The 9,000-nt window shown below is 38.7% G+C and overlaps 1 long non-coding RNA gene and 5 other non-coding genes across 6 annotated transcripts; 2 read left to right on the forward strand and 4 right to left on the reverse strand.

The window, feature by feature from the left end:
- Positions 1-3,925: 3,925 nt before the first annotated feature.
- trnav-cac lies at positions 3,926-4,005 on the reverse strand. The gene has a single exon. It is a non-coding gene; the product is annotated as a tRNA-Val (tRNA).
- Positions 4,006-4,175: 170 nt separating this feature from the next.
- trnav-aac lies at positions 4,176-4,248 on the reverse strand. The gene has a single exon. It is a non-coding gene; the product is annotated as a tRNA-Val (tRNA).
- A 1,017-nt stretch (positions 4,249-5,265) lies between these two features.
- On the forward strand, positions 5,266-5,338 carry trnam-cau. Its single transcript has one exon. It is a non-coding gene; the product is annotated as a tRNA-Met (tRNA).
- A 587-nt stretch (positions 5,339-5,925) lies between these two features.
- Positions 5,926-8,442, forward strand: LOC121310801. Its single transcript, XR_005948951.1, has 3 exons — positions 5,926-6,013; positions 6,539-6,626; positions 8,348-8,442. It is a non-coding gene; the product is annotated as an uncharacterized LOC121310801 (long non-coding RNA).
- On the reverse strand, positions 7,313-7,385 carry trnav-cac. The gene has a single exon. It is a non-coding gene; the product is annotated as a tRNA-Val (tRNA).
- On the reverse strand, positions 7,507-7,579 carry trnav-aac. Its single transcript has one exon. It is a non-coding gene; the product is annotated as a tRNA-Val (tRNA).
- Positions 8,443-9,000: the final 558 nt, after the last annotated feature.

Below are 9,000 nucleotides of genomic sequence, written 5' to 3' on the forward strand. Positions count from 1 at the left end.
AGAGAACACTGAGAGAGGAGATAGAGAGAGAGAGAGAGAGAGCAGGAATCTCCTTCTAGCCTTGACAGCATGCTGAGGAAGTGGCTGCTTGTGTGCTTCCTCTCATCTGGGAAGCTCCACGGAGAAGCCTCGGGTTCAGCAGTGAGGGATGGGGTCATTGCTTTAAAAGAGGACAGGTAGAGAGGTGCATCCTGAAACAAACTGGGAACACTGCTTTCAATTGACTTTGTAACATTTTTTATAAATGGATATTCTTCCCCAAGAGTTACTATTTGCCCATTCGAGTCAGTGCAAAACACACTGCATTGTGAAGAAAGTGCAACTACAAAAGCTGACTTTGTAAAGGTTTACCTTTATAAAATTTGACCACATTAAAAATGCAGTCTTTTTTATTTCCAGTTTTTTCCCCATGGTTATACAATGCATTTACCATCATTTACCATGGTTTAAATGTTAAGAGAGTTATGCAGATTGGGACATCCCCTTGTTATGACGTGCAACAGCAGTGCGGCCGAGCCTCGTTCCCACAGGGCTGCTGTAATTCGATACATTTCCTCCTGCTTCAGACAGCTCGGTTTCCAGTTTAACTTCTTAAACCCCCAGCCTCCCACAGGCAATTTCCGCCTGGAGGGCTATGGCCTTAAATAAATCACTTTATCTTCCAAAGTATAGACAGCACTGGCATGGTTCAGGGCTTGAATTCAAGGTAACCCCCTGGCCATTAGGACTAAGACTCAGATTAGTCTCAGATTTGATAGAAGCCTTACTCACTACCGCACTGGAAGGAGATATCCAAAAAAAAAAAAAAAAAAAACATAAAAAACAAGAAATGCTTTTCATTTGTTTATATTCTATCTTCGTTTTTTCACCTTGTAGCACATGAAAAGATTTTTTCCAGTGCTTCCCCAACATGTCTACTATACTGTATAAAAATTTGAAACTGACTGAATAAAGGGATCAAATTCTACATGAGTTTTTACAAAGCTAGGCCCAAGGGTCCCCAAACCTCTCCAAAAATGAATATTGTGTAAATCTTCATGGACAGTCATACACTAGTTTCTTGAGCAAGATCTAAAAGGGAGGTTACCTTCTGGCACCTCACATGCTATACATTGCCACATGAATTAGATTTTGTAATCCTCTTTTTTACTTATTTGTCCAATATTTCATTCAAAAGGTGGCCTTTTTTGGAGAGCTGTGGGGTGCCCGAAATGTATCCATGATGAGTATGCATGACAAATACTCGCAATTCATATGCCACAACTGTCAGGCACATTGCTCTCACATAACTGTGTGTTTGTGCAGGAGAATGTTGCCACTGAGATTTTTTTGTAGCTCTGAATTTTCAGAACCTGACTGTATTTTTGTTACTCACTTGCTTGAAAGTATGTAAATGTGAAGAAGCAAAATAATGAGATTTTATTTTTTTTCAAAATAAACTGGTTACACTCATTCAAGCACTGCTGACAGGTGAACATATGTTGATTATTGGATAAAGGCATCTGCTAAATGTCTACAATAATAATAATAATAATAATAATAATAATAATAATAATAATAATAATGAGATTGCAGACACCTTTGCTGCTCTAAATCAGGCTGCCAGACTGAAAACAACTCAGTTCCTTTCATCTTTACTTTGATTGACATGTGGCAAACAAAGAAACTGAGTGAGTGATTGTTGGAGCAGGCAGACAGCTTATTATGAAAGGCTAAGAAAACTACACTGTCTCTAGTTGAAATATAAAAAAGTTTGCCAGACACTCCCATGCAATAATCTAAATCAATGAACATCAATGAGAAAATAATAAAGTCGGCAGGGAAGCAACAATTACTTCTTGCAACGTGTATTGCATCGTAAAGATCAGGGACCGTATACAGCAGCACAGCACAGATGAGACATGGTGTTGCTCTTTACTATGCATTAAAAATTATTTTAAAAAATGTTATTTTTATGTGCCCCTTGAGAGTCAAATGGTTGCATTTTCTAATAACGTTTACAGTAAAAATGCATATTGAAAATTACGCATAATAATAATAATAATAATAATAATAATAATAATAATAATAATAATAATAATAATAATAAATGTAGTGCGGATCCATTATACTTACAAATCCTGAAGAGGCTCCAGTCCATCTTCAAATGCTGCTTCACAGACGCTGAATCAGCGCTCTCCAACCCAGAAAGGTCATTTTCGCCGTCACTTTCACTATTATCCATCGCCTCCAAAACTTCAAAAAGACTGAATCGACTTATTTTTGGATGCTTTGGAACACTGCTCGCCATTTCGTTCGATTTTATAAATTTTACAAATTGAAAAATGATCAGAAAACGCTAAGGCACCTTGATCCTATGTGCGTAGCACTGCGCACTCGCTCGAAAATATGCGTCTTGTTTACGTACGCACATCGATTACTCTTCAACGGATTAGGCTACAAACATAGTCAAGGTATGATTGGACAGCTTGTGAACTCCCCTACAACGTGATCACCGAGATTTCACCATCAACAGATACTTGTAAGGCCAGAGCAGCGAAACGCACAGCTAGTCGATTGGAGTTGTTTTTGAACCGTGAGGAACTAGATACATTGCGGAGGGAATATCTCAGCGGTGAAATGGCGAATTCGAAAAATCCCTTCGCTGTTTGACGGTTGGAAGACAACGTTTCTGATATTGCGTCAGTTATGTATTTTTTTTTTTTTTTTTTTTCTGTTTTGCTTTTGTAATAATATTACATATGATTTTTGAAATATAATGTGTAATTGTAGTACCATGTCCCGCCCGCGGGACTCAATGGGCGTAAGAGGTTTTTAAGGCACTATAATGCAGTACCACCATGATAATACAATTGTACTTTTTATTTCCAAGAAGTGCCATGGCATCTACAGTATAATGCAACACTATACCTCGCTACTATATGGTACTGTTTATTTTACCATTGTACAATTTCTGTTGTCCCGGATACAAGTATTACAGTACCATTACAACGGACAAATGTATTAAATATAATTGCGCTTTGGATAACACAGTCTCTCAAACAAGTTGTAAATATTACATTTTTTAACACTCAGAACTGACACCTATTGTGAAAATGTCAATCGTGTATTTTTATTGATAATATTAGAAAATATAAAGTTTACTATCCGCGCATTTCTACAGCTGACATTTGTAATATAAACATATTATTATTATTATTATTATATTATTATTATTGACTTTTTTATTCTTGCTGAGTATATGTACAGTACTAGTGACAATTAAAATAATACTGTAATAAAATTCTTACCGTCAGGTGATTGTACTTTGAAATAAACCAAAAGATGAAATAATCCTTCGTCGTTCATAACGTTCAGTAGGCTTGGTAGTTCTACGAGATCTGATTGGATAATTCTGTCACTTGATTCTTGGTACCTCTGCACAATCTGATTGGCTCTTTCCTGGTCAATTCTTGGTAGCGACACGGGCTATGATTGGTTAATAACTACCAAGATTGAAGATCGACTTTTGGCTGGGTGGGACGAGGCTATGAACACTCATCCCATTCCAGGACTGAGGAACGTGGGGTCTTCGCTGAGCTTCATAGAAATTCACAGCAGCACTCCCAGGTGTATCAAATTTACGTTTTAAATGTGAACAGTTTTTAAACTAATCACTGTATCAGTGGACTGACCATATGGTAAAATGGCTTCATGGGGTACACTTTGCACATCCGGCTGTGTTTTCTTCCATGGTTTTTCTTTTGCAGGTAAGAAATGTATCAACTCTCGACCCGATGAATGATGCACAGGATAATCTGGATGTACAGTACTCAAATAAATGCAACCACCTGCCACGTTGTTATAAAAATGCAGCCGCGCCTAATAAATATAACAGATTTAAAAAACAAAAAAAAAAAAAAAAAAAAAAAAAAAAAAAAACACGTGTTTACCGCCCGTGCCCGGTTTCGAACCGGGGACCTTTCGCGTGTGAGGCGAACGTGATAACCACTACACTACGGAAACATTAGGTGATACTTGTAAAGATCTTATCAAAGACAATGAACTTCAAATACAAATACTGTATATTGCAGTTTGCGATATGTGCAATATGACCTAACAAGTATATATTTTTATTATTATTATTTGTAACGGGTTGCTATTTTAAATACATGCAACTAAATTAAAAAAATAACTGTTTCCGCCCGGTCTCGAACCGGGGACCTTTCGCGTGTTAGGCGAACGTGATAACCACTACACTACGGAAACACGTCTACTTTAGACTTCCCTGTCCGTATAGTAGCTTACTAACATCTCGTTCTGAAAAGTAGTAGTAGTTTTTTATTATTTAACATTTCATAAATTAAACAACAAGCCCTTACTATATAATACTACCCCGAGTGCAAGCGTGTATCATGTTCATTCCTGTGCTCAGATACAAATTGTAGCGTTCAACGTTTTAAATAACTCCTGCTCAATAAGAAAAACTGCCCCGTGTAGGATCGGACTCACGAGTTTCAGATTGCGCATACTATAAATGCGACACCAGCCTGGGGCACAGTACTCAGCTGTTGAGTAGCAGACAGCAAGAGCTGTGGAGCAGAGGACCGGTGTTCGTACCCCCTGTGATATGCCAGCCAACATACTCAGCTAGTTGTTACGTTCAGTAATCAGGTTTACTGTAAAGTACACAGATTTTTTCTTTTTTTAATTAAATGAAATAGATTAGTGTGTTTTATTTGGGGTTTATGTATTTATTTACTGTTTTATATCAACTTTTTATTAAACCTTTGGGTTTATATACAACGTTTTTCTGATGTTATTCATTAATTTACAACTTCATTTTAGTATTTCTGATAATAATCGTCCAGACATTGTAAGGCAATGCAATAAGGGGACAGAGAGAGCTTATGGAGTATCTAGACTTCAATCTGGAACTAGCCAATGCTCTGATTGCTTGCAGAAAATCAAGGGTTGGGGGGGGGGGCAGAAGACAGCCTGCCAGCCAGTGCAGTGACGATTCTAATGAAGATAACCTGTCACACCGGAGGAAGGGCACACCAATGCCTGCGAATGGATTTCATCTGAAGGATGCTAGCCACGGGCCTGAAGTGGCAAAGAACTCGGCATGTTGTTGAAATCTTGGTTGCAGAAATCCCGGAATGCGGAGCCCTTTCATGGACTCGTTAGCGCATTAGAAAATAAGAGCAGAATGAGTGCTACTGTCCGAGTCCTTTTTCTGTGATTTTTGTGATATTAGCGGTTAGTTTAAACTATGCTTTCATGGCCTCGTTAGCGCAGTAGGTAGCGCGTCAGTCTCATAATCTGAAGGTCGTGAGTTCGATCCTCACACGGGGCAAAAGTTTTATTTTAGCAATCGACAGAATTCAAGAAGTAGAATATACTTATGTTTTTCAATTGCACGTATATTACCAAGAGACTCCTGAAGACATTAAATAAGAGGCCATTGTGAATACTATAGCATTCCACCCAACACGGGACATCGTGGCTGCTGGGGACCTCGATGGAGTTATCTATGTGTAGGTGGTCGGGGGTTCGGCCCCGATATCGGCGATATGAAAAGCAGTCTGGCTGCTTATTTAGCTTACCTGGGTATTCAAAAGGCATGTACAGTATTACAAGTCCCTAGAATGGCTTTCTTTTCAAAATGCCTTTATGTGAATATTCGTTTTAATTGACAGAAATCATTTGAAAACCTCAAGCCTTTTTCTAATGAATACATTTGAGGATGTAAAAGCCACCCAAGCTGTGCTGCAGCATTAAATGCTAACAGAAATGGTTTGTCTGGGACCATACAAAAGACATGTCTGCTCTCCATAGAAAATGAACAGTGCATTTAAGGGATGTACAGCTTCTCTTTATCATGTCACATTGTCAGTAATGTTTTTGTGCACGTTGCTTTTCCTTTTTAGTCACTCCTTTTTCTGCGTGGAAGGAGGGAACAAGGAGCTCTGGTCCTCCGGGCATCACCTCAAATCCTGTAGGGAGGTGGCTTTTTCACATGACAGAGAGAGTAAGTATGCAGTGTGATTGGGGCATTTTTTTATGGTTTTTATGGTACATTAATTGTGAAGCTCAACCAGTGCCCCAGCTTGGTGGTAATATACAGGACCCTGTACTACAGGAGATGTGATTTTTGAAATTAAGTTCAGGAATTCCCCAGTCGCTGCGGTCCGGACATCCCTGGATAAAAAGATGTTGCATCTCTGTGGATCTGTCCTGCTTTAATATTTTTCTACAATAATAATAGTAATAAGAAGAAGAAGAATGCATGATTTTGTGAGACTGAGCATATCGGAGTTACCTTGATTATCTGATTTGGCGAAATGATTCCTCGTGTTCTTGTCCCTCATCGAACAAACAGTACCATGTCCAAATGTTTGTCTCACATTATTCCTCCTGTTGTAGTTTGCAAAAAAAATATGGTATGGTATGACATCAATAAATCTTATCTTGCATTAGGTGGTCTATAGCAAGCTGTGCTTCAGAGTTATCCAATGAGTGTTGCTGACTTTCATGTGGACTGTTTTCCACCTAGAACTCTTCAGCATATCTAAGGACAAATCTGTCCACATTATGGACGTGGAGGGAGGAAAGCTAGTCAAAAGGATACCAAAGGCACACAGGTACTGAAGCTTTGACCCTGGATCTGTTTTGATGTTCTGTTATTTGGGTTATTTTGTCATGGATATCCTGTATGTCTGCCACTCTTACGTCTTTGCAACACTTGGTGTGAACATTCTTTATTTATGTATGTTTTAAATGTTTTTCTAATGTACACAAATATGGTTAAAAGATATGCAAGTATGCCTGTTTTGATTCAGCAGATTGTACGTGAACAATGCCTAAAATCCTCAGGGAATGGTGAGATCCTTAAGATAGTTTCAGAGTCTAGGTCGTGGTGGCCTTCATCCTGGGAATCAAATTTGATTCAACTGTGCATTGGCGCTTTTAAAAAGAAGCTATTCAGCAGGCTATGAACACTCATCCCATTCCAGGACTGTGGACCGTGGGGTCTTTGCTGAGCTGCATAGAAATTCACAGCAGCACTCCCAGGTGTATCAAATTTACGTTTTAAATGTGAACAGTTTTTAAACTAATCACTGTATCAGTGGACTGACCATATGGTAAAATGGCTTCATGGGGTAGTAAGAAATGTATCAATTCTCGACCCGATGAATGATGCACAGGATAATCTGGATGTACAGTACTCAAATAAATGCAACCACCTGCCACGTTGTTATAAAAATGCAGCCGCGCCTAATAAATATAACAGATTTAAAAAACCAAAAAGAAAAAAAAAAAAAACACGTGTTTCCGCCCGGTTTCGAACCGGGGACCTTTCGCGTGTGAGGCGAACGTGATAACCACTACACTACGGAAACATTAGGCGATGCTTAGAAGTTTGCGATATGTGCAATATGACCTAACAAGTATATATTTTTATTATTATTATTTGTAACGGGTTGCTATTTTAAATACATGCAACTAAATTAAAAAAATAACTGTTTCCGCCCGGTCTCGAACCGGGGACCTTTCGCGTGTTAGGCGAACGTGATAACCACTACACTACGGAAACACGTCTACTTTACACTTCCCTGTCCGTATAGTAGCTTACTAACATCTCGTTCTGCAAAGTAGTAGTAGTTTTTTATTATTTAACATTTCATAAATTAAACAACAAGCCCTTACTATATAATACTACCCCGAGTGTAAGCGTGTATCATGTTCATTCCTGTGCTCAGATACAAATTGTAGCGTTCAACGTTTTAAATAACTCCTGCTCAATAATCGACAGAATTCTAGAAGTAGAATATACTTATATTTTTCAATTGCACGTATATTACCAAGAGACTCCTGAAGACATTAAATAAGAGGCCATTGTGAATACTATAGCATTCCACCCAACACGGGACATCGTGGCTGCTGGGGACCTCGATGGAGTTATCTATGTGTAGGTGGTCGGGGGTTCGGCCCCGATATCGGCGATATGAAAAGCAGTCTGGCTGCTTATTTAGCTTACCTGGGTATTCAAAAGGCATGTACAGTATTACAAGTCCCTAGAATGGCTTTCTTTTCAAAATGCCTTTATGTGAATATTCGTTTTAATTGACAGAAATCATTTGAAAACCTCAAGCCTTTTTCTAATGAATACATTTGAGGATGTAAAAGCCACCCAAGCTGTGCTGCAGCATTAAATGCTAACAGAAATGGTTTGTCTGGGACCATACAAAAGACATGTCTGCTCTCCATAGAAAATGAACAGTGCATTTAAGGGATGTACAGCTTCTCTTTATCATGTCACATTGTCAGTAATGTTTTTGTGCACGTTGCTTTTCCTTTTTAGTCACTCCTTTTTCTGCGTGGAAGGAGGGAACAAGGAGCTCTGGTCCTCCGGGCATCACCTCAAATCCTGTAGGGAGGTGGCTTTTTCACATGACAGAGAGAGTAAGTATGCAGTGTGATTGGGGCATTTTTTTATGGTTTTTATGGTACATTAATTGTGAAGCTCAACCAGTGCCCCAGCTTGGTGGTAATATACAGGACCCTGTACTACAGGAGATGTGATTTTTGAAATTAAGTTCAGGAATTCCCCAGTCGCTGCGGTCCGGACATCCCTGGATAAAAAGATGTTGCATCTCTGTGGATCTGTCCTGCTTTAATATTTTTCTACAATAATAATAGTAATAAGAAGAAGAAGAATGCATGATTTTGTGAGACTGAGCATATCGGAGTTACCTTGATTATCTGATTTGGCGAAATGATTCCTCGTGTTCTTGTCCCTCATCGAACAAACAGTACCATGTCCAAATGTTTGTCTCACATTATTCCTCCTGTTGTAGTTTGCAAAAAAAATATGGTATGGTATGACATCAATAAATCTTATCTTGCATTAGGTGGTCTATAGCAAGCTGTGCTTCAGAGTTATCCAATGAGTGTTGCTGACTTTCATGTGGACTGTTTTCCACCTAGAACTCTTCAGCATATCTAAGGACAAAT

This window comes from Polyodon spathula, unplaced genomic scaffold (genome assembly GCF_017654505.1).
Source record: "Polyodon spathula isolate WHYD16114869_AA unplaced genomic scaffold, ASM1765450v1 scaffolds_2564, whole genome shotgun sequence".
NCBI classification, from domain to species: Eukaryota; Metazoa; Chordata; class Actinopteri; order Acipenseriformes; family Polyodontidae; genus Polyodon; species Polyodon spathula.